We start from the raw sequence: 6,120 nt of genomic DNA, 5'->3' as shown, positions 1-6,120 counted from the left end.
GCGATTACTTGAGATAACTATGGGAACAAGACATGCAGCTATGCACTCCCTTTTCACTACTCATGTCTATATCCCACACCTTTTTCCTTCTTAAACCCCTTCACTCGGCCCAGAAGGCTGAGATGGCTCTTTTGAGGCTTATGCCCATTCTCCCATCTGCTAGCATTTGACCAATAAAAGTTGCTTTCCTTCCACCACACCTCAGTGTGTGGTTTGACTTCTGAGAGGAGAGCAGCTGGACTTGAGCTGGTTACATAGACACCAATAATGTTCAAGCTGAGAGCCAAATCAAGAACACAATCCCATTTACAATAGCCACACACAAAAATGAAATACCTAGGAGTACAGCTAACCAAGAAGGTTCAAGATCTCTACAAACCTGACAATGTTGGCGTTGCCATGTTTGAAAATGATTAACTACTTAAGGAAGGAGCTAGAGTGAAGAGGACAGGAGCCATTGTGGACATTCCAGTTCATGAGGAGCTGTTGGGTCATGTAGTTGATGCCCTTGGTAATGCCATTGATGGAAAGGGTCCATTTGGTTCCAAGACCCATAGGCGAGTTGGTTTGAAAGCCCCTGGAATCATTCCTCAAATTTCGGTGCAGGAACCAATGCAGATTGGCATTAAGGCTGTGAATAGCTTGGTGCCAATTGGCCATGGTCGGCGTGAGCTGATTATTGGTAATGGACAGACTGGGAAAATCTCAATTGCTATTGACACAATCATTAACCAGAAACATTTCAATGATGGATGTGAGGAAAAAAAGAAGCTGTACTATATCTATGTTGCTATTGGTCAAAAGAGATCCACTGTTGCCCAGTTGTTGAAGAGACTTATGATACAGATGCCATGAATTACACCATCGTGGTGTCAGCTACGGCCTCGGATGCTGCCCCCCTTCAGTAACTGGCTCCTTACACTGGCTGTTCCATGGGAGGGTATTTTAGAGACCATGGCAAACATGCTTTGACCATCTATGACGACTTATCCAAACAGGCTGTTGCTTACCATCAGATGTTTCTGTTGCTCTGCCAACCCCCTGGTTGTGAGGCCTATCCTGGTATTGTGGTCTACCTATACTCCCAGTTGCTGGAAAGAGCAGCCCAGATGAACAATGCTTTTGGTGGTGGCTCCTTGACTGCTTTGCCAGTCATAGAAACAGGCTGGTGATGTGTCTGCTTACATTCCAGTGAATGTCATTTCTATCACTAATGGACAGATCTTCTTGGAAACAGAATTGTTCTACAAAGGTATCCACCCTGCCATTAATGTTGGTCTGTCTGTGTCTCGTGTTGGATCTGCTGCCCAAACCAGGGCTATGAAGTGGGTGGCAGGTACCATGAAGCTGGACCTGGCTCAGTATCATAAGTTCACTGTTTTTGCCCAGTTCAGTTCTGACCTCGATGCTGCCACTCAATAACTTTTGAGTTGTGGTGTGTGTCTAACTGAGTTGCTGATGCAAAGACAGTATACTCCCGTGGCTATTGAAGAACAAGTGGCTGTTATCCATGCAGGTGTTAGGGGCTATCTTGACAAACTGGAGCCCAGCAAGATTACAAAGTTTGAGAATGCTTTCTTGTCTCATGTCAGCTGGTACCAAGCCCTGTTGGGCACTATCAGGGCTGATGGAAAGATCTCAGAAGAATCAGATGCAAAGCTGAAAGAGATTGTAACAAACTTCATGTCTGAATTTGAAGCTTAAACGCCTATGGATTTACATCAAATGCCAGTTCAGTTTTGTCATTGTTTATTCTAGTAAATTAGTTTCATTTGTGAAAGGGTTACTCTCATACTCCTTATGTACAGAAATCACATAAAAAATAAAGATTCCATAATGTGAAAAAGAAAAAAGATCTCTACAAGGAGAACTGACAATCACTGCTGAAAGAAATCACAGATGACACAAATAAATAAAAAAAAAATTCCATGCTGATGGATTGGAAGAATCAATATTGTTAAAATGGCTATGCTGCCCAAAGCAGTTTAAAGATTTAATGCTATAACTGCCAATGTCATTTTTCACAGAACTAGAAAAAAACTATTCTAAAATTCATATAGAACCAAAAAAGAGCCCGAATAGCTAAAGCAATCCTAAGCAAAAAGAACAAACCTGGAGGCATCACACTACCCGACTTCAAACTATACTATAAGGCTACAGTAAGCAAAACAGCTTGGTCCTGGTACAAAAAAAGACAGATGAATGGAACAGAATAGATAATCCAGAAGCAGTTCTGCACACCTATAGCCATCTGCTCTTTGACAAAGCCCACAAAAAAATGGGAAAATGATCCCCTATTCAATAAATAGTGCTGGAATAACTAGCTAGCCATATGCAGAAGAATGAAACTGGACCCCCACCTTTCATTGTATACAAAAATTAACTCAAAATGAATTCAAGATTTAAATGCATGACCTCAAACTATAAGAATCATGGAAGAAAACCTAGGAAAAACAGTATTCTGGACATCAGCCTTGGCAAAGAATTTTTGGCTAAGTCCCCAAAAGCAATTGCAACAAAACCAAAAACTGACATGTGGGACCTAATTAGACTAAAAAGCTCCTGCTCATCGAAAGAAACTGTCAGTAAACAGACAATCTACATAATAGGAGAAAATATTTGCAAACTGTGCATCCAACAAAGATCTAATATCCAGAACCTATGAGGAACTCAAACAAATCAAGAAAAAACAAACAAATAAACCCATTAAAAAATGGGCAAAGGACATGAACAGATACTTCTCAAAAGAAGGCATGCAAGCGGCCAACAAACATATGAAAAAATGTACAACATCACTAATCATCAGAGCAATGCAAATCAAAACCACAATAAGATACCATCTCACCCCAGTCAGAATGGCTATTATGAAAAGGTCAGACAACAACAGATGCTGGTGAGGCTGTGTGTGCATAAAAGGGAATGCTTATAAACTGTTGAGGAGAATGTAAATTGGTTCAGCCACTGTGGAAAGCAATTGAAGATTTCTCAAATAACTTAGAACTACCATTTAACCTACCAATCCCATTATTGGGCATATACCCAAGGGAAAATAAATCATTCTACCAAAAAGACACATACACCTGTATGTTCACAGCAGCATTATTCACAACAGCAAAGACATGGAATTAACCTGGGTGCTTATCAATGGTAGATTGAATTTTAAAAATGTAGTACATATACACCACAGAATACTACACATCCATAAAAAAGAATGAAATCATGTCCTTTTCAGAAACATGGATGCAACTGGAAGCCATAACCCTAAGTAAATTATTATAATACAGGAATGGAAAACCAAATACAGCTTGTTCTCACTTGTAAGTGGGAGCTAAACACTGAGTACACATTGACATAAATATGGTAACACTAGACACTGTGAACTATTAGAAGGGGCAGGAGGAAGGGGAGATGGGTTGAAAAACTATGTTACATAATATGCTCACTACCTGGGTGATGGAATCCATGTCCTAAACATCAACATTACGCCACATACCTGTATAAAAACTTGCAGCTATATCCCCTGAATATAAAATAAAAGTCAAAATTATTTTTTTAAAAAGAAATTGTTGTCATTACAGGAAGTGGTAGATATTTTGGGTTCTGCCTAGGCTGTTTCTGAATCAGAAGGGAGTCCATGTGATTCTGTTTGACATAAGTATCCCTGCTCAAACCATTCTGGAAGGAATTAACTTTATACATGGAGACATCTGTCATCTCTCTGAGGTAGAGCAAGCCTTCCAGGATATAAATGTTACTTGTGTGTTCCATATTGTCTTTTATGTTATGTCAGGGTGGAAACAATTGAATCAAAAACTGCTTGAAGAAGTCAATGTGGGGGACACAGGCAATGTCCTCCAGGCTTGCAGGAGGACAGGAGTAATAAAATTAGTGTACACTAGTGCTTCTAATGCATATTTGGAGGTGAAATGGTCAGAAATGAAGATGAATCTGTCTTTCTTAGCTCTTCACGTCTATAGCAATCACTACTCTCAGACAAAATTGACTATGGACAAAAAGATGGTGGAAGTGAATGGTGTTTTTCCTCCCGTACATCCCTAACATCCTGAATCCCTTCCCTTAAGTCTGTGACCACTGGGATACTTGGTCCCACTAGGATAGCTTCCCTCCACTGTGATTCCTCATCTACATGTTCAGTGTCATCAGAAGAATGATGTCCTTTTCCAGATAGCTGAATTACACAGCATTTACATTTATCTTATTTCATTTTTTATGACAAGTTATAAAATTGGAATAAAAAGCAGAAACAGGGAAAGAGATTTTCTGAAGTATACATTTTATATGAGCCAAGGAATTAGTACCTGGAAAAATAAACTGTAATATTTAAAATTAGTTTATATATGGAGATAATTATGTTTCTTGATAAAATGCATATCACCCTACTGATTCTCAATTTGAAATAAGCATTATAACTTTTACATGTCTGAACATGAAATTTTACAAATTTGACAGAAGAGGCCAGAGAATTAGCTTGCTCTTTTTCCACTATGTAGAAATAAAATAAGAAATCAGCAGTCTGCAATCAGCATTACTGGAACTCAACCATGCTGATGCCTTGATCTTGGACTTCCCAGCCACCAGAACTATGAGAAATAAATATTTCTTGTTTAAGCCACCCAGTTTATGGTAATTTGTTATATCAGCCTAAACTGATTAAGACAAAAATGCTAAGAAACAGAAAGGCCACATAGTAAAATTCTATAACCTGTTCTGGAGTTTTAGATCTACTACAAAAGTCTAGAATCCAGTAGGTCCTCATGGATTGAATATGGCACCAGCAAGGGGGATGTGGACATGAGCCAGATCCTAACACAAAGGATATTTGCCCTCAAACCTCCTTTATGGCTCCTTCCAGGAGTGTGCAGCCCAGAATAAAGGTTTGATGGAGTGACTGGTGCCACAGGTATGAACAATCGGCTCATAATGGGGGCAACAGTTTGGAATCAGAGAATCATGATTATTCTTGTAAATGATACTTATGGACCAAAGGGGCACATTGGACTCAGAACATAGCAATTTTTCCCCTAGGTCTGTCAGCCTATATATCTTTTACAGGCCAGGTATGTCAAGAGTCTACATTTGGGAGAGGTCTTAAAATCCATATAATATGTATTTTGTACACAATTTCAGAATTTGTAGCAGATTATACTCAAGATACTGCATTTTATCTAGTGTGTTTTTACATTATAATTTCACAGGGTAACAGCTTCTCATTTTCAATGCTAGGTTACTTTTATGTGATATTCACATTTTGTACCAGTCTGGTGTTCAGATTTTATATTGCTTGATACGATTTTTTAAGTGCATAATCACTTTCTTAAAGTTGCTGTTTAAAAACTTATGGGAAGCATGACATAATATAAATTATATTAGAGATGGAATATTTAATATCCCCTAAAATACCAAATAACTTAGACCAGTATCCCAGTATTTAAATATATAGTTGATAACTCAAAGTAATTTATCACTGTTTCTTTGTAATCGTTCTGATGTCACAGGTTGTTTAAGGCTTAATGATGGTTAAGAACATTTAGTGAATTTATGCACACTTTAATGAGTTGATTTAACATTTCAACTGTTTATGTGCAAGGACCCATAAAATTATCAATTTAAATGACTTCAGAATTAAAATATAATAGTTTATTCTTGGAGCATCAATTTTTCTCTCTCTAGTTATTGGTCAGGCTACCAAATGCTTTTTAAAAAATCTAGATTTTAAATATTTTTATTTATTTATTTATTTTGAGATGGAGTTTCACTCTTGTCGCCCAGGCTGGAGTGCAAAGGCATGGTCTCAGCTCATTGCAACCTGTGCCTCCTGGGTTCAAATGATTCTCCTGTGTCAGCCTCCTGAGTAGCTGGAATTACAGGCACCCGCCACCATGCCCAACTAATTATTGTATTTTTAGTAGGGACAGGGTTTCACCATGTTGACCAGGCTGGTCTCAAACTCCTGACCTCAGGTGATCCGCCCTGCTTGGCCTCCCAAAGTGCTGGGATTACAGGTGTGAACCAGCGCGCCGGCCTGGATATTTTTACATGAGATTGTGGATGATAATCTCATTTTGGGTAGATTTGTATTTTGGGTAGATTTGTATTCTG

The 6,120-nt window shown here is 38.6% G+C and overlaps 1 pseudogene; it reads left to right on the top strand.

Annotated features, from left to right (window-relative positions):
- The first annotated feature begins 320 nt into the window (after positions 1–320).
- On the top strand, positions 321–2,113 carry LOC129479360 (ATP synthase subunit alpha, mitochondrial-like; annotated as a pseudogene).
- Positions 2,114–6,120: the final 4,007 nt, after the last annotated feature.

This window comes from Symphalangus syndactylus, chromosome 3, assembly GCF_028878055.3.
Source record: "Symphalangus syndactylus isolate Jambi chromosome 3, NHGRI_mSymSyn1-v2.1_pri, whole genome shotgun sequence".
Taxonomy (NCBI): domain Eukaryota; kingdom Metazoa; phylum Chordata; class Mammalia; order Primates; family Hylobatidae; genus Symphalangus; species Symphalangus syndactylus.
This window is presented reverse-complemented; position numbering and strand designations above follow the sequence as displayed.